At 35.9% G+C, this 25,357-nt stretch overlaps 1 protein-coding gene across 1 annotated transcript in view; it reads left to right on the top strand.

Annotated features, from left to right (window-relative positions):
* The first annotated feature begins 5 nt into the window (after window positions 1–5).
* The window catches only part of LOC150104494 (WD repeat and SOCS box-containing protein 1-like), a 143,633-nt gene continuing 118,281 nt past the window's right edge, over window positions 6–25,357 (top strand). Inside the window, exon 1 of the mRNA XM_090395184.1 lies at window positions 6–127. The gene's annotated coding sequence lies outside the window, so the exon portion shown is untranslated. The remainder of the gene's footprint in view (window positions 128–25,357) is intronic.

The raw sequence follows: 25,357 nt of genomic DNA, 5'->3' as shown, positions 1-25,357 counted from the left end.
GTTGTACAATTTCGTTCTTTTGACCATGAAATTAAGTATTTTGTTTGTGTTTCTTATCTATGCCAATCTATTGAAGACGAATATCTACGCTGATGGCAATACGTAGAGTAATATTCTGTTTATTCAGGTAACACTACTATTTTAAGTTCAAACATCGAAGAATAACATGTAAATTCTTAACAGTAATAAAAGTTTAAAGGTTCCAGTGTACTTCCTAAAATAATTTATTTACTCTGACTATCAAGTACTGAATAGTAATCCTTAAAATGGTAAAGATGAATACTTAATAACCTTTAAGAATGTTACTCCTCACTAGTTCTGCAAATAAAGCAAGGGAAATTTTTTTAAATCGATACACATTACTCGCTTATGCACCGCTCCTGCGAACAGGCGTATAAACGAATTGTAGCATGTGTATTTAGCTTCAGAACACAACTCTGAAAAAAGTTATTTCAATAATAAAATGATATAATGCTAAGTATTGTTTTCCTTTTCCAATAAATATCCAACCTTCTCCAATAAATATTTATTTTGGTCACAATTTTTATATTCTATTTGTACTTGTCTAATATTTATCAGACAAGTATGAAGGAAAAATTTTCAGTTTTATTTGTGTTTATTATTATTTTGGTAGCTTTGAGAGAAACAAGCAAGTGCATTTTTCATGTTGACATTTGGTGGTCAGTGCAGATGTTTTTATCATTACCCCTTTGGCACCTACAAGATAAGAGAAATTGTATTTCTCTTATCTTGACTCTTATACACTTTGCAATGAATCCAACCCCCATTTCATCTTTTAAATATATTGTCTATTTAAAGCATGGTATGTGTTTTTATGATTTGTTTTGCAGGAGGTAAAAAGCTTGCCACTATTTCATAAGCCAGCCTGGCTTATCCTTTCATAAGCCAGCCAACTCTCCTTTAGTTAAAAAAGCTGTTGTAAACATTTCTTATTTTGTGATGACCAAATGAAGTTCTTTCCCCATTCAAATTCTATATTTACACAATAATTTGTAGTACTTAGATTTGCTTCAATATTAAATGAAAGATTCATTAAGTACCATGACACTCCCAAGAAATTGATTTTCTGGCTTGGTTGGCTGAGTGGTTAGTAAAGGTTGGTCAATTGGTAGAGTCTCTGCTGATAATGGCTCACGCAAAAAGTTAAGCAAGTTTGAGCATGGTTAATAGTTGGAAGGGGATCAATCATTCGATGCTGTTGGGACACTCTCCCTCAATGAATCTTTGGACTCCCTGGAGGTGTCACATAATAATAATAATATCTACTCTCTAACGGTCTGTGGATTTCAATCCCACATTGGGCATTAATGATTGTGAATGTCTTTCAGGTTGTAGTTATGTTACATTACCTGGTGAGAGACGACTGTCCAGCTTATTTAGAGATCTAAAGCAATGTGAATTCTGTGTTTGTTTTTTAGAGAATAGTGTCTAGATAAGTAACCCATAGTACACCCATGATACTAATATATGATCAATTTACAGCCTAGCTTTGGTAGGATTCACATTAAAAAACAAATTAATAAAATAAATTATTATAACAAAGTTGTGTGATTTTAGTCTTATCAGTTTGGAAGAAATAGCACATTTCATGACATTTTCTAAAATTAATAAATTGTAATATGGAGGACCGAGGACCTCCCCCAATGAGTCATCAACTCCATGGAGGTCTAATAATAATTATATGATTGGGGGATCAAAGCTCATCTAGTTTTCTCTTCTTAGATCACACCACCATCCATAAAATGTTGCTTCCCATATATCTCTCCACAGGATTACAAAAATCTTTAACATCTACCCATCCCTTTATGTAATTTTCTAATATTACATTCTCTAATTTCCAGAGTGTTTCGGTGTACCACCCCATAGGTGAGAACATTATTCTAAGATAGTCCCAAAGATAACAAGATAATCTAACAGATAAGCTTAGGTATTGATGATTATTCATGACTTATTTTTCATGGTATTAACAACACCACACACTTTTATCACAGAGATGTTTTATTAACGCTTCTATTTCGCTGATTTTCAACTCTGCATCATCAGAGCACAGCACACTTGTACACGCGACAGTGAGTGAGTGACTCACTGTCATGGATAACAAGATAAGATAACACACAAGTCTCACATCATTGTCTATCAACACAAAGCCTTAAACCCATTCATGGTCTACACGTTCGTTACCCTGTCAGGGAATGAATTCCATGGTCCCTTCCATGCATGCAAAGAAGTCATTTCTCTCCTTCCAATTCACTGTCTCCTTTCATAACTTCCAGCCTCTCCATCTCCTTTTTTTATATGAAGAATCAAGAATCTTCATAGTGTCAATCCCATAAATGCCTCTCAACAGTTTAAATTTACAATAATTTAATTTTTTTAAAAATTTTTTGTGTAGTTCCTGCCCACAAAAGATTGTTAATGTACTATTTGTACAAATAATACATTTGTACCATGGGTGGGCTAAGGATCTTTCCTCCATTTTTTAAAATTAATTTTGTATTTTTTTTTGTCATTTTTATTTATTTTATGTTTCAATTATGTCACACATTCATCTTTTATCCACTCAACTCTGTAGTTGCATGCCCTCGGTCTATTCTCATAACTAATATTGTAAAGTCCTTATATCATTTTGGTTATTCACTTCAATACTTTCTCCAAGGTTAATTTATCCTCTCCAAATCCCACTGACCAGATCAGAGCACAATAATCAAGATTTGGCCTGTTATACAGTGGAATCACCACTCTTATATCTCTACTGGTCAAAGTCCCCCATAATGTTGAAGCAATCCCCTTTGTCACCTTCACTAACCCTTCAATATGTGCCATAAAGTTGAAATTTTTTTGGGCCATCATTTCAAGGTCCCTTATCTCCTCTACTTATCTAGTATAGATACACTAGTAGAGTATGCAGCTTCCCTTTATGGGATCCTAGATTTCAGGGCCTTATATTTAGTTGCATTAAACTGACATTCCCTTTCATTTGCCAATGTGACCAACTTATTTAAATCCTTCTTAAGTGCTACCACATTGGCACTGTTACTAATACCCCTTTCAAGTTTCACATCAGACTTGAATAACTGAATATCTCCTATAAACCCAGTGGTGGTATTATTATTATTATTACACCCTCCACGGAGCTGACAGACTCATTTTGGGAGGTTCATTCAACTGACAACATATTTATCATGTAGAATCTTAGTTCTTAACACTCCTTGCATTAACAACACATTCTGGTAATGCATTCCATTCACTGGCAATTCTCCATGTAAAAAAAAAATCTACTCCTCACACCCTTCTTCACCACACTTTTACATAACTTCCAGGAATGACCTCTAGTTCTTCTCCTCTCACATTCTACTCTTTTTATAATCCTCTCTGGATTAATCTAATAAAATCCTGTCACTAACTTAAACATCTCTATCGTATCACCTCTCTTCCTCCTATCCACCACATCTCTTCAAGCTCTCTCTATAGCCAGCATTCCGAACTCCTGATATTGTCTTAATTAGTATCATTGACATAAATGTTAAGATGCAAAGGTTCTGATCCCTGTGAAATTCCATTTGTGACCTTTCTTTTTCATGATACTGCTCTGCAACACACAGCTCTCTGTATCAGACAGTCAATTTTTAGTACAGTTCATCATCATCATCTTCCTTATACCCTCTTTTACCTTGCGGTGTCAAGGGTCCATTGATCATCGGACCTCACTCTGTTTACAGGATAAGGTGGTCAGCCTTATGGCCTGTAGTGTTGAGTTCTCAAGGCCAGTTTGCCTGCTTTGCGGGATGAAAAACCCCAGAATAAACTGGGGAAAAAACCATGCTGTCCATGCCCAAGACTGGCTAACTTGGCTATGGCTGAGGAAGATCCTTCAGCTCCTCACGTCACCAATGGGAATCGAACCTAGGACACTCCTCCCCCAGGCATATGGTTGCGAAGCGCATAGCCAGTAGGCTAACCGCGCATCCAGTTCATTAACTTGATATTTAATGTATTGTAACTTAAATATTCATTTATGCAGCACCATATTGCCTTTGCAAATTAAAATTTAAAAAAAAGAAGCAGTATATGCTTTTCTATCATCATCTGCTCTTGTCACTTTATTATAAAAGGCAGGCAAATTACTGAAATGCGAACATCCCTTAAGAAATACATGCTGATCTTCACAGATGATATTACCCTTATCTGCCCAATTCTGTATATTCTCTCTCTCTCTCTCTCTCTCTGATTTCTCCAAAATCTTAATAGTTACAGACAAAATACAAGCTGGTCTGTAGTTTGATACCTGCATTCTACCACTGCCCTTGTGTAGAGGCCTTATCTTACTCTCCTTCTACTTATTGGGTACTTTCCCAATAGCTAGACTTTCATTGAACAGCATGTCAAAGAAGCTGTCAGCACATTCTCTTAAACTGTGGTGAAATCCCATCTAGTCCCACTGCCTTATTGACTTCCAGAGTACTTAATAATTAAAACATATTCTCCTCATGCACTTCTAAAGCTTCAACTTTTCTCATCCTTCCAGGAATAAAACCTGCTTTTCCAGACTAAAATGCCCTGGTGAAGTGATCAGTAACCAGTTCCACTATGTCTCTGCATTGGTCACTCAATCCCCATTTCCATCTAACATGGTCATTTGTCCACAATCACTTCTCATACTGGCCACATAGCAAAAGAATTTCTTAGGATTTTCCTTTACTGTAGTGTTAATCTCTTCTTGTATTCCATTTTATCTTTCCTGTTATGCAGTAGTCACTTTTTTGGCTTGAGTCTTATATACTTGATACAACTGCTCTCCATGTTTCTCTTTATACTTTTTCCATAACCTCTTTTTCATCTGCAGTTCTTGTTTGATTTCCTTAGTCACTTTACATCAAATCATGTTATCTTTTTCACTTGAGGGATGCAATTTTCCATGGCTGTTTATATATATCTTCAGTAGTCTCCATGCACTGCTGATATTTCTCCCTTGCAATGTTTCCATTCATGGAACTGTCCTTGCTGATTTATATAGCGACTTGCCTTATAATTCTACATAAATTCCTTTCTCCTTGATATATCTACATGTCTCTTCAGTCTCCAGGTGATGACTGCATAGTCATTTTCAGCAAGGGTGAACAAGAATGACATCTCAGTTACAGTCATATCCTCTGATGCAAGGACCAGATCCAAAACTCTTGATCCTCATGTTTCCTCTACATGTTGCTTGAGATATTTGTCTCTCAAGAATTTCAGCTGGCAACCTCAACAACCACTGTTCAAGTTACACGTTACAAAGTTCTTTCTGCCCCAAGTGTGGCACTTGCACATTCATCAGAACTGACATACCATGGCAGAGATTGCAAAATCTCGAATCCCCAACTGCTTGATATGTTTTGTTTCAAAATTTTCTTACCAACCAACTTTCCTTTTTTCATATGCTCTCCAAACTCCGTTAACACTCTGACCTCTTCAACTGTCTCTTTCTAAAGTTTGACTTTCTACATTTGAAATATCCCAATAGTGAGGTCATCCTTCTTTGGGACTTCAACATCCCATGCTTCTGTAGCACAATTGAAAGAACGAAGGTATTACACCCTTCGATTGGAAAAGAGCTCAAGTTTGATTCTCGTCGTTATGAGAGAAATCTTTAATGGACTTTTTCCTTTGATGGTGAGTTAGCCGATCTCATACAGAGGTAGCAGGGTTTTCTTCCTCCCAGAAACTCAGGTTTTTCATCATGCATGCATGCATACAGGCAAATCAGCCTTCAGAACACACATAATTTACAGACAAAAATATTTTTGGTGGTGGTGGTGATGGGCAGTAGATGCCATTGATAATAGTTGTGTATATATGTAATAGGAGGATTAAGTAGTAGGGGGAGATGGTTAGATGTGTGTAGCAGAGTCCTTGCCATGAATCCTTGGTAGTGTCACATAATAATAATAATAATGAAATTCATATTGACTTTCCTTCACTTTTGCCTATCAAGTAGGCAAGGATGCTGAGGTGTTTAGCAGTGACCTATCACAGATCATCAAGCTCCCCTCTTAAGTATACTGTGGATATCAGTTCTCTTTTTGATAACTCAGATCAAAACCTCGTATAAATCTCTTTTGCCACAGAATAACTTTCACTCACTCTGTGATTTCTATTCTTCCTTCCAGTGTTGCAATTACTACTTCATTTCTTCTGATCCAAACACCTATGCAGACCAAATAACAGCAATCATCCTCACAGGAATGAAGGCCTTCATCCCTTATTCCACTCCAAATTCTCAGCCACCATTCAAGCCTTGGTTCTCAAAAAAAATGTGCCAATGCAGTAAAAGAAAAAAACCTTTGCCTATCACAAAATGGCTCAGGACCAAAACTCTAGCTGTTCACTTTGTGTGTATTGCAGCTCGCAACAGCTGTAAAAGAATCATCGCTAAATCATAATCAGACTTTGAAAGGGCCAAATGCTGCAAACTCACCTCCTGCACAAATGGCAGTTGCTCCTTATGATCCTTTGCCTACGCCATTGGGCACAACTTTTGTTGACCCAGGTTACCACCATTTTCACGTTGAGATGGTACTGTACTTACTTCACCTAAAGAGTGGGCCAACTTACTAGCATCACTCTTCTCTTTTAATTCCTGCATTAATGACCTGGGTAAAGTTCCCTCCACTGTGATCCACTCCACCAAGAACAGCCCACTCCATGTCATCCACATCCATACCCACTCAATGGTATACCACCTATTGTGTTAAAAACTTGTGCCCCAGAACTAACACCTATCCTGTATTACTTTAATTTATCTTATTCAGTTAGCATCTACTCTAAATGGAAACGGATCCGCATCCAGCCCATCCTAAAGAAAAGTGATATAGTCAACCAACAAACTACCGTCCAGTTGCTCTCATTTCTGTTCTTTCTATAACTATGAAGGAAGTCATCATCAACAACCAACAGTTGAACCACCTAGAGATCTACCAACTAATCAGTGACCAGCAATACAGGTTTCTCTACTCGCCATCTCCAGCTAATCTTCTAGTTTTTACCGCCTACCTTTGGACTCAAGCCATGGAAAAATTCAAAGATATTTGATCGGGTTTGGCACAGCAGCCTACTTAGCAAACTGCAATCCTGTGGTCTGCCTTCCACACTGTGCAACTGGATCAGCAACTTTCTCACTGTCCTCTTACCACTTGTCATGGTGAATGGTTTCTCCTCCTCAGATTTCCCCACCAATGCAGGAGTATATCAGGGTTCCATTCTTTCACCCACTGTCTTCCTCCTACAGTACACCCATTCCTCTTTTTCATTTGACAAACCTTGTAGTGCTTGAGTATTAGAATCCAGAAGATCTACCATGACCAGTGCCTTGAATTCTGATCTCCGAGCTATATCCCAGTCGGCCAGGGCAACCATGTAGACTTCGATGCCACTAAAACTCAGTCCTGTCTGATCTCTCACAAGGAAGAGCTCTCATCCCTCCCCCTTACCTTCAGTGATTCTGCGATATCCAAGCACAATCAGATTTCCCTTCTTGGACTGACTTACACCTCCAATCTTTCCTGACACAAACACATTTTGACTATAGTTTCTGCAGCTGTCAAAAAACTTGACTGTGAAGTAGGTCTTGTGTTTCACACAAGACCTACTTCACACCACATCTTCTAAATCAATAGAAATCCCAAATCCACCAATCATGGAATATTGCTTCCATATTTGGGGTGGTGCACCAAAATCCTCTCTTTATTCTATTGCCTTCAGCATAACTTCAGATGGGATTTTAAGTTAATTATAGAGTGGATAAAAAGTACAGAGGCATGATGACATGTTTGTCGTTATCTTAACTGTGTGACATATTTCGATCAGTGGCCCTAATTTTTTAATGAGTGCAGGCATTATTTTCATGTTTTGAATAATCTTTGAACCTTTACACTCGGACAGAGAGCATGTGATTGTTTTATAATATATGTTTTATACAAAAACATATAATTTTATACAAAAAATTTATTATAATTCTGTGTGTGTGTGGGGGGGTGCAGTGTAAACACACACATGGTACTAATATAGGGTTCCATAATGTTTTACCAAAATCTGGGACATTCTGAAATTTTTACTTAAAAAAAATGGGACATGGGACATTGTGCCCTTCGATTGGAATAGGCCTAAGTTCGATTCTCGTCGCAATCGGAGGAATCTTTATCTGAATGATTTCAATCTAAGGTGAGTTAGCCGATCTCATAGCAGGGTGTTTTCTCCCGGAAACTCGGGTTTTTCATCCTGCATACAGACAAATTGGCCCTTCAGAACACACACAATTTACAAACAAAAAATACTAGTTGTGGCAGTGGTGGAGGTGGGCGGTAGATGGCGTAGTAGAGATTCGATGTGGTGGATGAGATAGTTGTAGGTGTCTTCCCGCGATGAGTCTTCGGACTCCTTGGAGGTGTCACAAATAATAATAATAATAATGTTAAAAGTTAAGAAAACCAAAAATAAAACTATTATATATGTTGCACTTTAAATTAAATACTGCTATAAACATACATTAAAATTAAATCACTTTAAAAAAGGATTGTTAATCACAAACATATTTAATTAGAAAAATATTTATCAGATTTATGGACCTGTTTAAGAATTTTTTTTTTCTTTGTTCTGAGTTCTATGATATTTGATCATAGAACTCAGCACAAGAGAAATTCTTAAAATATGTCTTTACAATGATTAAATCTTTTACTGTCTCAATTTTAAGTCTGTTTTTTTCATCTGTACAGAGCTCATTTATTAATTCAACGCATTCAACAGCTGCATTAGTTCCTGGCAGTGCTAAACAAAAACTAACTAGGCATTTAATACTCCCAGAACTTATACCCTGCTTTGTAAAATGAGCAAACATTTCACACCATTTATCACTGACACTTTGATCTTTCTGTTCACTCCACACTTCAAATTTGCTTTCTCAATATTTTTTCACACATACAAACTCATCAAATAAGTCCTCTTCATTCACAGTAAAACTTGGTGATACTGTCTGCATGAATATGTAGCTTTCTTGTATGTTCTTCCAAGTCACAGGATCCTTTCCTTTCAAATTAATCCAATCCATAGACTGAAGAGGTGTGAGAAATGGTCTACACCACACCTGAATATATTCAATACAGGTGCAGTAGAAATCTACTGCATAGCTTTCAAAGTTTTCAAGTGCTATGTGTTCTTTTTCTAATTCTTCCAACTGTTTTCTCACAGTAGTTGTAAGAAACTTTTCTGCCTTCCTACAATTGAACCTTTCCACCAGTTTGTTTGTTTCATCCTTCACTTCAGTTATTGTTATATCTTGCTTTTCAATACATTTACTGGTATCATAAAAGGTTTTTAACTGGCTGGCAAGGAAATGCAGGAGTGTAATTGAAAGTGGCTTTTCAAAGAAATTTTTGAGACTGATAGGATATTTGTCAATAGAAAAAAAATATGATTTCAATGAAGGGAACATATCAATAACCCTCTGGATTGCAGGCAAAAGAGAGAGCCATCTTGTCTTGCTGCTACCCAAAACAGTTTTATACTCAGTGTTTGTGAATTCACAAAATGATTCAAGTTCCTCAACTTGTAGACAATATATATGTGGAAATGTTGGTAAACCTTGTTAAATATTAACTGAAGGTCGATAGGTAAGCAATCTGAAGCAGTCTGCACAGCATTATGTATCACATGTGCAGGGCAACCAATTCCAATTAAATTGTTCATAGTGTTTTCTTGCATTTTGAAGTACAGATTATTCTCTCCCTTTCTCTTCTTTCCACCAAACTTTGTATTTGTATTATCTTCTAATATAGCAATAACCTTTTTCAGGAGATCTCACTTCCAACACATAAGAAAATAAAAGTTCTGAAGTTTCACCACCTAAATTAACTAACTGCAACACATTCACCTTCACACCTTTTTCTGGATGATAGTATCTAATGATCAGAGGCACTAATTTCATGTGAAAGTAGTTTGATGAATCGATTAATACTGATATAAAATGAACTTCTTTTAGCTCTTGCTCAATCTGCTTTGTTGCTAATGGTGCAATAACATTGGTTATTATTGCACTTTGTTTGCAAACACCTGTATTTATCATTGAAAATTTTTTTCACGATTCATATTCAAATTGATTCATATAATTACTTTTTTATCAGTCGCTATCATACGCTCTTCGCATTGTTGCAGGCTCGCAATAGCAGGGTTTTTTCTCCCGGAAACTCGGGTTTTTCATCCCACATACATACAAATCGGCCCTTCAGAACACACGCAATTTACAGACAAAAATTACTAGTTGTGGTGGTGTTGGAGGTGGGCGGTAGGTGGCGTTGATTCATAGTAGAGGTAAGGTGTAGAGACAGTTGAAGATGTCCTCCCGCGATGAGTCTTCGGACTCCTTGGAGGTATCAGGAATAATAATAATAATGTCATATACGAAGCTGAAGGAAGATTCACAAGTGATCGCCCGCAAATTTGCAAACTATTCAAATGAAGCAGTTATCACCATCTGACTAGGAGAATTCATACAAAATATATAATTTATTGAGAAATATATACGTTTAAAATAATTCTTTTTTTTTTTTCTTTCTTAATAATGATTCCATGCTTTAATGATGCATAGACGAAAATTGCCACATACCCCCTGAAGACCTTTCACGTACCCCTGGGGGTATGCATACCACACTGAGAAACACTGGTGTAGATCATTAACCCTTTCACTGCTAAGAATATATAAGCTAACCAGTCTTACTGACTTATTTTCTTTTATAATTAAAAAAATTACTACATGCAAAAATTTAAGTAAAGTTGTGACAGTATGTTTTAAATCTTGCTCAGTATATTTTTCTTACAATACTGCATTTCTGTATTCTATCATTCTTGCCAAATTCAGCATTATGATATTTTTGAAACAAGGAATAGATACATAGGGTACCCAGAAAATCCATAGTTAAGCACAAAAATTTCATTACTAGAGCATAACATAGTAATCTCTCAGTTATTCAACCACAGTGGTGGAGAGCACTTCATTGGTTGGATAATTGAAGGGTTAGATAACTGACAGTGCAATTATGTGGTGCTGTATCAAAGTAATTTGACACACCAACCTGTGCAGCATTTGGTTAATTGAAGTTTGCTCGTTTGAAGAGCAGATAATCGAGATATTACCATATGTAACCAATGTAAATATAATGTGCAAAACATAATATTTAGACACACAATAACATCAGATAAAACTCAATAATCAAAATAATAATAAATTATAAAATGAAATTGTAATGACTTGTTGTAGTAACTAACCTTATGCCTGGGCCATTCTTCAGGTTTTTCATTAGTTGTCTTTTTATACATTCCTAAAGTTCACTTTTATTTCAAAAAATTAATGTTTAATTAGTTTATTTTTGTTATTCCATATTTCTAACTTATTGTTTTTATCCCTTCATACATTTTTGTTTCTTCCAATGCCTATGTTTTATTTTCACTTTTATACTTACTTTTGTCCTGTTCTGTACTTAAAAAAAATTCTTTTGATCATTTAGAAGATTCTGCAAAACACTTATCTTTCAAGAATATTCAGGTATATCTCAGTATTAATATATCTTTTAAAAAATAAAATTTTCCAAGCAAACACTTTAGAATTTAATAAGCCTTAGCAGGTTGGTAATGTTGGGGTAGCTCTGTATCATATAAGTCCTGCTAACCAGATATTATCTTACTACATGAACCTTTGCTTCAGATCCTAAATTTTTTTAAAAACCTAGTTTGATATTGAATGTAATAATAAAAACAACATATTAATAATTATTCTTCAATTAATTTAATCATATTTTTGGATATAGTTGCAAAAATTATTATTACTACTCTGCAGGCTTTCAGGGAGTTGGAGTCAAGGAATCTTAAAAAAAAGGGGGGGGAGGCACTTTATGATCACACAATGCTCAAATACCTATTATATCTTGTTTAAAAAAACATTCCAGATGCGGTCATCACTTTCGCTGGTAGCGTATTCCATGAGAAGCATGCCTGGGTGCTTGGAAGTTTGTGTCTATACTGTAAGATTCATTTACCAATTTCCATGTTTCCATCATATTTTTCTCTTCTATATTACTCAGATTTAGGCTGTATACTCTTAGTTGTCTTCTAATAGATCATTTCAGTTGTCTCTTCTTTATCTTCTCCGAACCCAGATGACCATATCTACACAGTTATCCAGATCTGATCTTATCAAAACTGCCTAAAGTGGGAGAATAACTCCCTTTTCTAATAAGTTAGTGTTATCATCAACATATAGTTATTTGATGCTATGACTTAACCACTTTAGCCACGTCGGCCCTAAACTTTAATCCTTCGTCTACTCCCCTCCCCCATTCTGCAACTTCACCTACCACTTACTTACAGTGTCCTTAAATGAATACTCTTATGCTTATTAACATGGAACTATTGCTTTATATTTGCCCATAGACCCAGTTTCTTCAGATCAGCCAATAAGGGTTCTGTGTTGGAGATGTCCACTATCACCCCTTCCTGACTTAACATCATTGGAATAATTGTATATTACTATCTAAACCAACGAAGTATCATTAATATGCAAGTTAAACAGGGAAGGCTCAACTACAGGAACTTGTGGTAGTCACTGGTCACCCTCCTTCTCTTACACTGAGTACCTTCATATGTTCCTATACCTGCCACTTAGCCACTCTCCCATCTATGTCACAAACCTGTTTTCCATACCCATTCCTTTGAGTTTGTATAATAAACCTCCATTGTGGAATCATATGAGATGCCTTGGCAAATTCCAGAAGTTTTATAGTATATCCATACCTGCTAACCAACTCCAGTCACTTTATTATAAAACTTCTGCAAATTCTAAAAGCAGATCTACCTTTCATGAAGTCATGCTATCCTCTAGAGCAGAGGTCGGCAACGCAGTGCCTGCAGGCACCATGGTGCCCGCTGTGAATTTTTAGTGCACCCTCAGAGAAATTATTGTAAACTGCTTTGGAGCTTGCAGCGGTAATTTTGCAGTGTAGATTGCGGTATATCTGAGAGATACATTCATTATTAGTATGTGCTAAAATGCAAGAAAACGTAAAGAAAAAACACTGCAAATATAATACATGATGGTACAAATAAAGTGAATATTGAATCCAACATTATTTCATAGCCAAATATAGAAACTACAAAAGTTTCGTGCCGAATATATAGAAACTAAAAGTTTCGGCAGATGCAAGCAGAAGTAGTGCCTTATGGGCAACTCGTAGTAAGGTGTAGCAAGCTCCAGACCTCTTTCCTTAGTATTTTCAATAAATGTAAAGCACATCTTGCAGAGGTCAGCAACCTTCTTAATATGAAGAGAGCAATATAAAATTTGAAAATTACAGAGGCTTCATGACATAGGCATTTTTTCTCCCATTTCAGGCTTAGAAATTCTATGATTAGTTGTTTTTAAGAAAAATGAGATTTCAAATTTTAACATTATTTTATTTACCTCGATTTTACAACATATTTTTGTCACATATGAATGAATATAAAATACCATTAAAAATAAAAAATGAATACAAAAAGAATATTCATGTTAACAATTAGCATGTACCTGTCAGATCAGATGGAGCTCCTTGCTTTACCAATCATAATGGCAAATGTATTTGTTTATTATGCAATAATAGTGTGGCTATTTCTAAAAAAAGTAATATAGAAAGACATTTCAAGATCATTCATACCAATTGTAATTTTAAGTTTAATTATTTAAATCAGGAGGAGTTGGCAAAGCAGCGCCCGCAAGCGTCATGGCGCCCGCAGTATTGCACCCTTCATATTAAAAAGGTTGCTGACTACTGCTCCAGAGGATTAAGATACAGATGCTAATAACTCCCAACTCATCCTCTTATCTCCCTTGATGTAGTTCCATCTCATAGGTGGTGGGGTCTACCTCGATAGCGTGATCACTTAATATCTCAGCTGTTTGTCTAAGAATAAATACATGACTTGTCATAATCATATAAAAAGTCTAACCACAAATACTGTTACAACTCGAACAATGCATAAACCTTTAATCTTAATCTATCAGTAAATCATTTACAGCTTTCAGCACATACAAACCACATGTATATCATGCATATAGTAGCACTCTGTGTTCAAAACGTCCCCCTTTTGCCTTCATGCACACCCGAAGTCTGTGAGGTCATATATCGATAGTGGTACAGACAACATTCAGTGGAAATGCTGCCACTGCTCACTCCAAATCCACCTTCAGGCTGGCAATGCTGGGGTATCATTTCTTGCAGGCTACTCTCTCAAGCTCTGAGCACAATTTGAAGTCTAATGGATTCGGATCGGGACCTCCTGATGGCCAATCAGATGGTGATATGTGGTCTAGCATATTTACATCCAACCACTATTGTGTGGTTCTTCTCCTTGTGTGCAGGGACTGAGTCCTGTTGGAAGGTCCACTGCCTACCATGAAACAAGGTGTTGTTCAGGGATGTACCACACATTTCAGCACGGTGTCGTGATGCATTTTGGTGGAAGTTTTGACTCCTCCTTTCTCACAGAAATGCAACTTGAATTACCCCCCCCCCCCGATATATCATCCTCCCACCAAACCATCACTGCTGCAGGGTGATGACCTCTCTGAATCCTGGATGTCATGGCACGTGCTGTGCAACCATGCAAGGCATATATCCAGTTGTTTTGGCAATTAAATGACTCTTCAGTGGTGAAAATCTTGTCGATCTCTCTCTGCATCTGTAGTTTGTGTACCGCTTTTGATTTTATCACTCTCTGCCACGTAAGTGGAAGTGTTCAGTAGAATGACGATAGGCTCTCTCCCAAGGTCATCATTTAGTACATATGACATCATTCTCTGCGATATGTTCATCTCTCATGACATCACTCTCTGTGTTCTCACAGGATTATGGCAGAAGCATGCCTTCACAGTCTTCACAAGCTGTTGTGTCCTAATGCAGCATGGTCGACTTGGTCATTGTCAGTCACATGTGTCTTTTGTATCATCATAACGGTTAATAGTCTGATACACAAACATCCTACTGATCCCATGTGTTTTTAATGTGTTGAAAATAAAAGGTGACTGCATTCCAACCTTGTAAAGTGCTGTTACAGCTACACAGTTCTCGTAATCTCCCCACTACATGTTAACTTGTACAGCTAGACAACTCTCTCTCTACTGATAAACATGCAAATGTTGGCTATGCACAGCACCACTAATGGAACTGGGCTCATGCAGTTCTCTGAACACTTGCCATAAATGCAGCAAAACTCCTGTTGATTATCTTTCACCTTTAGAATGATTGCTCTCAATAACCTTAGAAACAATTCTGACATAGTGATCCTGCCTGCAGACAAAAGAAATATTACAGTTATCCTTGACTGAGATGGTTATAACTAAAAATTAAACAGCTTCTTAATACTAACACTTACTCCATTATGGATCATTATTATAGAGCTTCAAAATCACATCAATAACCTTTTGAAAATAACCTATGAGTTTTAACAGTGAAATAAAACTATCTCTTCAATCTCTTCTTCCTCTTCCTCCATGTCAAAGGGTGCAACAGACCGTTGTTCTTCCAGTTGCACTATGGAGGTCATCATAAACCAAAATTATGGAAAAGATACATTGACGATATATGCTTAGTCTGGAACCATGGACTACCCTCACTTCTGCTTTTTCATGACTACCAGAATTGTCAACACCCTAACATAAAATATCCAAGTGTTTATCAGCTATGGTGTGATTTCTGGTTAACTTACTATGGACAGATAGAAAAATCAGTTAAACAATTTATTGAAGAACATGCCTAAGATAATGAATTCTATAGGAATGGAGCCTCAGCTTTGTCATGACATGTACTTTCTTCGGCCGACTCACAAGACACTTTGCAAATGAGACATCAGTGTTATGGAATAAATCAGAACTGTTACACCATTATAATAAATTTAGTTTAATCCTTTATCCAAGTGTGAGCAAACAAAGTTTGCGCCTGAAAGTATCTTCAGGACTGGGGTAAGGTGGTACACACGGGCACTCCATGCACACTTGGATAAAGGATTAAACTAAATTTATTATACTCTAACCAAGTGAAAAATAAACTTTCAATATTACACCATTACTATGACACAACAAAGAGAAAAATCTGGAAATGGCATCAGATTCTAAATATCTAAATATTAACTCAAGTATCAATTTATCTGAATACATCCTAGCCTTTTTTAAACATACACATGCATGTGAATGTATAAACACACACAGCATTCTGAATAATGCGATATAAAATTAGAAATATTTAAAAATAACATCATTTTCTTCTATAATTACATAATAGTTGTCATTTTTGTTAATCTTTACTGTTTTGTCTACTGGTTTGTATGTTTACACCTGAAGAAATCCTGTGCAATTAGGATGAAACGTTGAGCTGTCAATTAAAGTAAATGTTATCTTCTTATTCCGGTGTTTTGCCTTATAAATTCTTAGTCATATATATATATATATATATATAATAAGAAAATAACAAGATTCATATAACAATATTTTCTAAAGAAGGGATAACTGAAGGCCATCAGGATCTGTTAAAATTTGGATGATGTAAGAAGTCTCACAGTTCTCTTTATATAAATGTTCCATAAGGAATCTACCCTTTAAGAGCTAGGTTATCTTCTAGAGGACTTTGTGCTTAGTAAACATAAAAGTTTGATTAGCCAGATTGCTTAGGTTCATGATACTGGATGTAATATTATATTTTTCACAGCAGACATCAGATCTACCTGAGTTTCCAAAGTATGAAAAAATATCACAACAGTTAAGTATCTGGCCAACACCTAAGAAAGTTAATTGGAGGAAGCTTGTCTTTAGGTAAAGAAAGAGATTGAAATTTCGTGATAGAACAAAAAGAAAACCATGATGTTGAGAGGCTTCAAACTTAAACAATTAATATCTGATGCTTTTAGCAAAGCATCAGATATTCCTTTAACATAAGGATGAGGAATCGGAGAGGGAGAGAGATTTCTTCCCGAACAGTAGTAATTGGGAACTTAAAACTGTTAATTATTTTGGTGATACGGGACTTGTTGAAGATTTTTTAGACAAGCAGATTTTATGTAATTAATTCTGTTCTTGACTTAAAAGATCCTCTGTTGAACATAAAGTATGAGCACAGTTCAGCATGGTCTTGATAGCTCCAAATTTTTACTTGGATGGTGTGAAATAACATGGATATAATGATCAGTATTGTTTCTTTATGAAAAACTGAGAAATGCAAATTTCCATCAGGTTGATGAAGAATCATTAAATCTAGAAATATCCTGGCTTCTATGATGAACTGTAGGATGAATTTTATTTATTTTTGAGACACGAAACAAAAAAGTTTTAAAATCAAATGGAGAATTATTTATTTCATATGGGGGTTTTCCCTCTTCCTTCCTCCCTTTTGGGAGGAGGACAGGTTGAGCCCTCCTAATGAGGGATTAAATATATGTATTTTATGACTGTCCATGGTGTGTGTGTGTTCAGTGAGCCAGTTTGCTTGTTCTGAGAGATGAAAAACCCAAGTTTCCAGGTGAAAAAATCTCCTACTTCCATATGAGACCAGCTAACTGACCTTTAGTTGAAAGAGACCAAATAAACGTTCCTCGTGTCATGGACAGGAATCAAACCAAGATTTTTCCAATCAGAGGGCTTTGTCTATACCAACTGAGCTACAGAGGCTCAAATGGAGAATCGTTCCATATAGCAAATATGTCACCAGCATATCTGTACCATACCATAGTTTGGGAGAAATATCATTAAGGAGATGATCTTTGAAGTGCTCCATAAAGTAGTTTGAAAGTTTAATAGAAAGATGACTTCTAAATGCTGTATCTTCAGTCTGCTGATATACTTTATCTTGAACACTAAAATAACCAGAATGAATAACAAAGTGTAAGTTTAAGACTGTCAGAATAAAAATCTTGTTTAAGTAAATTAATAGTAAATTTCAACGGATTATTAGTGTAACAGGCTACTATGTCTAATCTAATCATAATACTGAAGGACCTAAATGAAGATGACAAATTTATTTTTAAAATCCAAAGAGTTCTTAATATGTGAAGCAGATTTTCCAGTTAAGTTAGGTAGCAACTTAGAAACTTTTTAGGTGTGCAATTAATGCAGCCTAATAAGGTCTTAATAAAATACCAGGTTTATGGATCTTTGGAAGACTGTATAATCTGGGAGTATGAGCATAAATGATAGTTTTTCTTTAATTCTTGGGATAAAAACCAAGCTCTTACACCAGATTAGATTCCTTATGGAATGATTATATAAAGAAAGTGGAGAGACTTTTTTACATAATCAGAATTTAAATAATTTTGATGGCCCTCAGCTTTATCCTCTCTTTGAGAAATATTATTGTGAAACTCTTCTATTAATTACTAATTTATTGTTTTCTTATATACAGTAATCCCTCGATTAATGCACTCCCCGATTAGTGCATCATTTTTTTCCGATAACCAAATTTGATTAGTGCACCTATATACATCTTAAAAATAAACGTTACAGATTTTAAAAATTTTCTATCTCTACATTTTTATGGCTGACTATTTTAAAAAATCACTCACCAGAATGAAATAATTTAGTTACTGATTTAAAACAGTTTACAAAGTTATTTTTAATGGCATATTACACTATGTATGCTATGTTCCAAATTTTTACTGCCAAATACAACTTCTTTCATACAACCTATGGACCAGGGGATTATTGCAACCTTTAAGAACATTTAAATAGGCAATAGAAGCAACATCTGGTGAGAATTCTATACATTAGTAGAATTCTGGAAGAAATTTAATGTTAAATCTGCTATCGAAAATATTCATCAATCTTGGAATGAAATTACTGCTAGCAATATGCAAGCCGTTTGGAAGCACATTCTTCCACATTGTGCAAAAGATTTTGGAAGCTTTTCAAATGAAATGGATAATGTTGTTGAGGAAATTGCCAACATCTGGCGTGAACTGGATTTTGATGAGATTGACAATGATAACGTCCAAGAGTTAATTAAATCTCATTCTGAAGAATTGAGTGATTCCGACCTGTTAAATTTAGATGCACAGCAGGAAGATCCCGAAGAATATGAAGAAAATTCAACCACTGATAGGCAGCCAAAAGAGATTTCACAGAAACAATTTGAAAATATTTTTCATACAATCGAAGTTTTTAAGCAGCAATGCTTAGAGGCTGATCCTGATGAAGAGAGAAGCAGTAAAATTTGCAGAAGAGTAGAAGAGGCAATAGGACCATACCGTCGGTTGTACAAAAAAAAAGAAACAAAATGCCCTCTAAACTACGTTAGCTCAATTCTGTGTTAAGAAGTAGAATAATAAAATTTATATTCTGAATATGTTTTATTATCTTTAAGCTTCATGGTTTTCCTTTAACTAGGCCCTGAGACATACCTCAATTCTTTTATAAAAAAATTAAGGTTCAAAAAAGAAATTTGAGGAACGAATTAAACTTTTTCCCATAGGTTATTATATTTGATCTCATTTTCGATTAATGGGCCTGTTTTAAAGAATGCATTAGGCGCATTAATCGAGGGATTGCTGTATATGTGTGCTTGTGTGTGTGTGTGTGTGTGCCTTTTTTAAATTAATAAGGAATTTTATTGACTGGTTGCTGTTTAACTTGGTGGTGCTTTTTAAAATGCTTCTGTTATTTATGTTCCATTGCCCATTATTATTATTATTTTCCTGATCCCCATGGAGTCAAAACACTTATTGTGGGAGGTCAACACTAGTGAACACAGTCTTTCATACCACTCCTTAAAACCATCTGCAGTCTGCATATTCCCCACCCTCTCAGGCAATGCATTCCATGCCCCTACCACTCTCCATGCAAAAAAACTTACTTCTTACTCTTTTACTCACCACCTCCTTTTGCAACTTCTAGGGATGGCCTCGTGTACTTCTTTCTTTCCCTCATTCTACCACATGACAAATCTCCTCGGTGTTAATAAAATAATAATCCTTCAACAGCTTAATTGTCGTGATCACATCCCCCCCCCTTTGGTTTCTATTCACCAAACTGTGCAGTCTGCATGCCTTCAGTCTATCTTCATAATCAACATTGTATGGTCCTGACATCATTTTTGTTATCTGTTCTGCAACCTTTCCAAGGTGTTACATCCCCTTAAATCCCAGTGACCAGATCTGAGCACAGAAATCCAGATGTGGTCTGATCAAGGCTTTATACAATGGGACCACCACCTTTTTTTTTTTTTTTTTTTTTATCTTTTGTGGTCTCTTGTACTTTTCAATATTACAGCAGTTCTCTGAGATGTCTTTCTAACTTTTGCAATGTGCCCTCTGAACTTCAAATTTCCATCAACAATCTCCCCCAAATCCTTCCCCCACTTCTTTCAGTATAGCTCCACCAAGTGAGTATGAAGCATCCTTTCTGTAGATCCCAAATTTTAAAACCTTACATTTAGTTGCATTAAGCTAACATTCCCATGCCTTTGCTCACTCTACTAGATATTCAAATCCTCTTGAAGAGCCAAAACATCAGCACTATTAATAATAACCTTCCCAAACTTCACATCATCTGCAAGCAACTGAACATCGCCCTGAAGACCTGTAACAATATCAGTGACATAAAGATTGAACCGCAATGTCCCTAGGACTGAACCCTGTATAACTCCACTTGTAACCTTCCTATTCCCTGATACTGTTTCCCCACATACAACTCCCTGATATATATATATATATATCAGAAAGCCAATTACCAATCCAATAACTTGATATCCAAACCCATATGATGCAACTTAAAAATCCACTTTCCATGTGGCACCCTGTCAAATGCCTTTGAAAAATCAAAACAATGGTAGTACAGTAGTCCCCCCTTTATCCTCAGGAGATTCGTTCCAAGACATCCTGGAGATAGTACTGAACCTATATGTACTATGTTTTTTCCTATACATACATACATACCTATGATAAAGTTTAATTTATAAATTAGGCACACTAAGAGATTAACAACAAAACTAATAATAAAATGGAACAATTATAACAACATATTGTAATAATCCATGCTTTGAGGCTTCAAGTGCTGTGAGGACATCATGTTGGAGGCTTAATGGATTGTATACAGCACTTAGAAAGGATTAAAACAGATTTTTATACTTCCTATATTTCGTCTCAGTCACTGAGTTATCTTCAGGGATTACAAAAAACTAATGTAACATATACACAAATACCACACAATACTAAACTAACTAACTTGGGTAACTCTAAAGTCCTATCTAGGTGGTGTGCCTTCTATGGGCGATAGTAGATGGCCTAGAATGTAAGGTGGGATCTCTGATGATTAATGTTTCCCAAATCTTCGGAAGTTTAATGCAACCATATTTATTTAGATTTGATTGATTTCTGAGAGCTGCTACAGATTCTAAAAATAGTCTCTCTTTTTTTAATTTACTGTGGTGGAGCATGGTGGTTTTTTCCCAAGAGATCCTGTGGATTGTATCCAAGCCATAGTCAGCCAAGCCTGACTGACCATAGTCTTGTTTGCAGATGTATGACTTGTGTTCTTCTAAGCAGATGGTTGCTGATCTCCCTGTCTGTCAAAAGTACACCAGCTTACTGGAACATGTTACTTTATAAACTCCAGGCACTGAGAGAGGAGGGAGCTGATATTTTGTAGAACGGATAAGGGTAGCAAGTTTGTGGTGTAACTTAAATGCTATGTGAAGGTTGTACTTTTTTTAAAGTCTTAGCTATTTTTTTCTGATGTGCCACAGATGTAGGGTATGGTGATGGCATTTCTGAATGCTTTCTGAAGGGATGGCCGGGGAATGGATGAGGAACTGATTATTTTTTTAATACTATAATCGCTGTAGCCATTGGAGAGGAAGATGTTGTGGTTGAGTTCAATTGAAAGGGCAGTTCTACTGGAACAAAGATTGTGGGCCCTCTTGGTTAAAGTTTTAATAATGCCACATTGTTGAGCAGAGTGGTGGTGGGAGAGTTTGTGAATGTATCTGCCTGTGTGCATAGGTTTTCTATATACAGTGAAGGAAATTGTACCATTAGGAAGGCATGTAACTAAAGTGTCTAGGAAGGGTAAACTATTGTTATTTTCCTTTTCCATCATAAACTGGATTCTTGGATGTAGGCTGTTGAGGTGACTGAGGAAGGAGTCTAATGTGTCCGGGCTATGAGGCCAAATAGAGAACACATCATCTACATACCTTACCCAGGTTTGAGAGGGGCTGAGTCTATGGCTCATTTTTTGGAAAAAAAACCACCATGCTCCACCACAGTAAATTAAAAAAAAAGAGAGACTATTTTTAGATTCTGCAGCAGCTCTCAGAAATCAATTAAATCTCAATAAATAAATAAATACGGTTGCACTAAACTTCCGAAGATTTGGAAACATTAATCATCAGAGATCCCACCTTACATTCTAGGCCACCTACTATCGCCCATAGAGGGCCCACAACCTAGATAGGACTTTAGAGTCACCAACGTGGTTAGCTTAGTATTGTGTGGTATTTGTGCATATGTTACATTAGTTTTTTTCTAATCCCTGAAGATCTCTCAGTGATTGAGACGAAATATAGGAAGTATTAAAATCTGTTTTAATCCTTTTTGAGTGCTGTATACAATTATTAAGCCTCCAATATGATATTGTAATAAATGTTATCTGAATGTGAATGGAATCTTAGCAACCTCAGCATACGTTTTATTGTTATTATTATTATTACTATTTATTTATTATTTTATAAAGTCGAGAATTTTCACCCTTTTCACTTAAAAGGAAGCACTTTACCTCTTCTCTTTGGCATATCTAAATTGCCAGTATTACTACTCTTGCAAGTTGGAGCCATTATTATTAAGTAAAATTAGTGCTATTGAACACAAGCACTGTGATACCGTGACAGTCGATCTGATAACCGAGAACTACTCACAACTGTGTGCGATTTAAAACTTCAAAGCCAAATGCTTTTAGGAACTATGAAAGTTTTAAACATTAACCTGAGAGCTTACAAGAATACAATCCTCAGCATTTCCTAGTTGTCTTAGCTGGCACTACTTAAAGTAGCTACGACAACTCGGGGATGTCGAGGATTGTATTCTCGTAAACTCTCAGGTCAACTTCCGAAACTTTAATAGTTTCTACAAACATTCGGATTTGAAATAACGTTGATCTAATATCTACTTTGCTGATGTAATTATAAATTTTTTATTTCTGTAATTTTTCATTTAATATTTTTCTACCACAGATAGCAAATCTGTGAATAAGGGGGGGGGGACTATGGTATATTCCTTACCTTTATTGTATTAAAAATCACTTATCATTGCACTAAAGATGCCTTCTATAATTAAGACGAAAATTTTGCATTATTAAAATAGTTTCCATGTAAGTTGCTGTTTTCCATCTCAAATTTTATATGGTTCAGATATTTCTAAGACATCCAACACTTTCCTATCTTCTGTATTCACTAAAGTTATTTTCCATGGTTATTTTTCCTTTTATTTGCCACATAGCTAAAATTCCTCTTGGATTTTCCTTTGCCCATAAGGAAACTGCTTTTCATAGCTTTTTCATTACTTTCACCTTTTCCCCTGGAATTAGATCCACACATTTTCTATTCATGTAGCCCTTTTTTCAAACTATTTTTCATCCCTTTGACTCCCATATAATTTAGTCAGATATAGCTTTCTTCAGATCTTTTGGCTACTTCTAATGCATTGCTAATTTTTCTGCCATATAAATTTTTCATGTCAGGGTACAGCTTCAAGCCATCTTCTGTCATAATGACTTGCTTATAATCCACTCTTATAAGAGATTTCATTTTTTAATGAAATCTCTTATATGAGTTATCACCTCCCAAGTTAAAATCATCATCTCCTCAGTTGGAGATAAAACAGTTGCCCCATTTATATACAGTTTCTCTAATGCTGTTACTAGGTCTTGTATTCTTGCACTGGGAGTTCCTTTCATCACATTCTGCTTGAGATAGTCATTCCCAAGTAACTCCGTTTTTCATGCTTTTTCTTCTCTCCAGTTTTTATCCCCATAGTTGAAATCACTCATAACAGCAATTCCACTTACATATTCATAAGATTTATTTGTGTTTGTAGCACAATCCTCTTCATAATCAGGATCTCTGTTCTGGTTGTTTTTCCCCTGCAATCATTACTCAAGTAGTTCTCCTTTCTATCCTGATTGTCCTCACTAAATACACTGTCACATCATTCTGGTCCTGTGAGAATATCTGCTTCTCTTAGCAGGTCTCACTTCTGCTGATCATCTTTGGTCCAGTTTCATTTATTAATGATAAAATTTCATCACTTTCTTGATGCTTCTGATATTAGTGAACATGCATGATACCAGCTGTTAGGCTATGTTTATTAAGAATTTCTTCAAACCTGGCTAGTTAATAAAAGTAGTCCATATTCCATGGCTGCTTTCTGTGATAACTGCTCCCAGCATTCTCAGGGTCATCCTTTCCATGCTTTCCTTCTCTTGTGCAACTTCTAAGTCATGAAAATCTTGATCTCTCATGCAGTCACCCTGTAACACCTAGTTTCTACCACTACTTGTATTTTCTACTCCACAACAACAACAATTTCTCAGAGCATATAATGCCAAATCCATTTAAGTGTAGTCCCACTAGTACAAATCCTTTCTATCATCAAAAACATTAAATACATCAATATACTCCATATTATTTCTCCTGTGTGATGCACGTTGAATCATTAATAATCATATCTCAACTATCACCTAACCCACGTCATGCGTTAGCAACAAGCTTGCAATCTTCACCTTCCTCCCCCCCCCTCTCTCTCTCTTTGTTTTCACCTCATTCAGTAACTTTTTCATATCTTCTCTCATGCTATATTTATCTCCTATAGAGCAGACTGATACAGTCACATCCTTCACTTACTATGATTATATATAGCTATGGTCATGTTGCAAATCTTCAATCCCAGAAAACTTGCTTTTAATTATTGCTAAAACAATTAATATTATAAGGCTAGTGTATTATACCTCTTTTTCTTCTGGCATGTTTGCTTTTTGCAGGATGGAAAGCTGTAGTTTCCAGGAAGGTAAACTCTGCTGCCAGCATATCAGATGACTAAGTCACCTTTAGTGTTGAAAAAGTCCTTATAAATGTTCTTTGCATCTTAGAAGGGATTGAAACCCCAGCCTCTGCCTTTCCCCCCAAAAAAGGTGAAGGGCATTGCCAGTACTAACTGACCTATCGAGGCGCCATAGCAAACATTCTTTCATTATTCATTATATAGCACATCATACATCACCTTATCCTTTTTTACTCCTTTCTGT

This window comes from Typopeltis vanoorti, chromosome 7, assembly GCF_054136105.1.
Source record: "Typopeltis vanoorti isolate ZY-2024b chromosome 7, IOZ_Tvanoo_1.0, whole genome shotgun sequence".
Taxonomy (NCBI): Eukaryota; Metazoa; Arthropoda; class Arachnida; order Uropygi; family Thelyphonidae; genus Typopeltis; species Typopeltis vanoorti.
The sequence above is the reverse complement of the archived record's forward strand: the minus strand, read 5'-3'. Positions and strand labels throughout refer to the sequence as shown.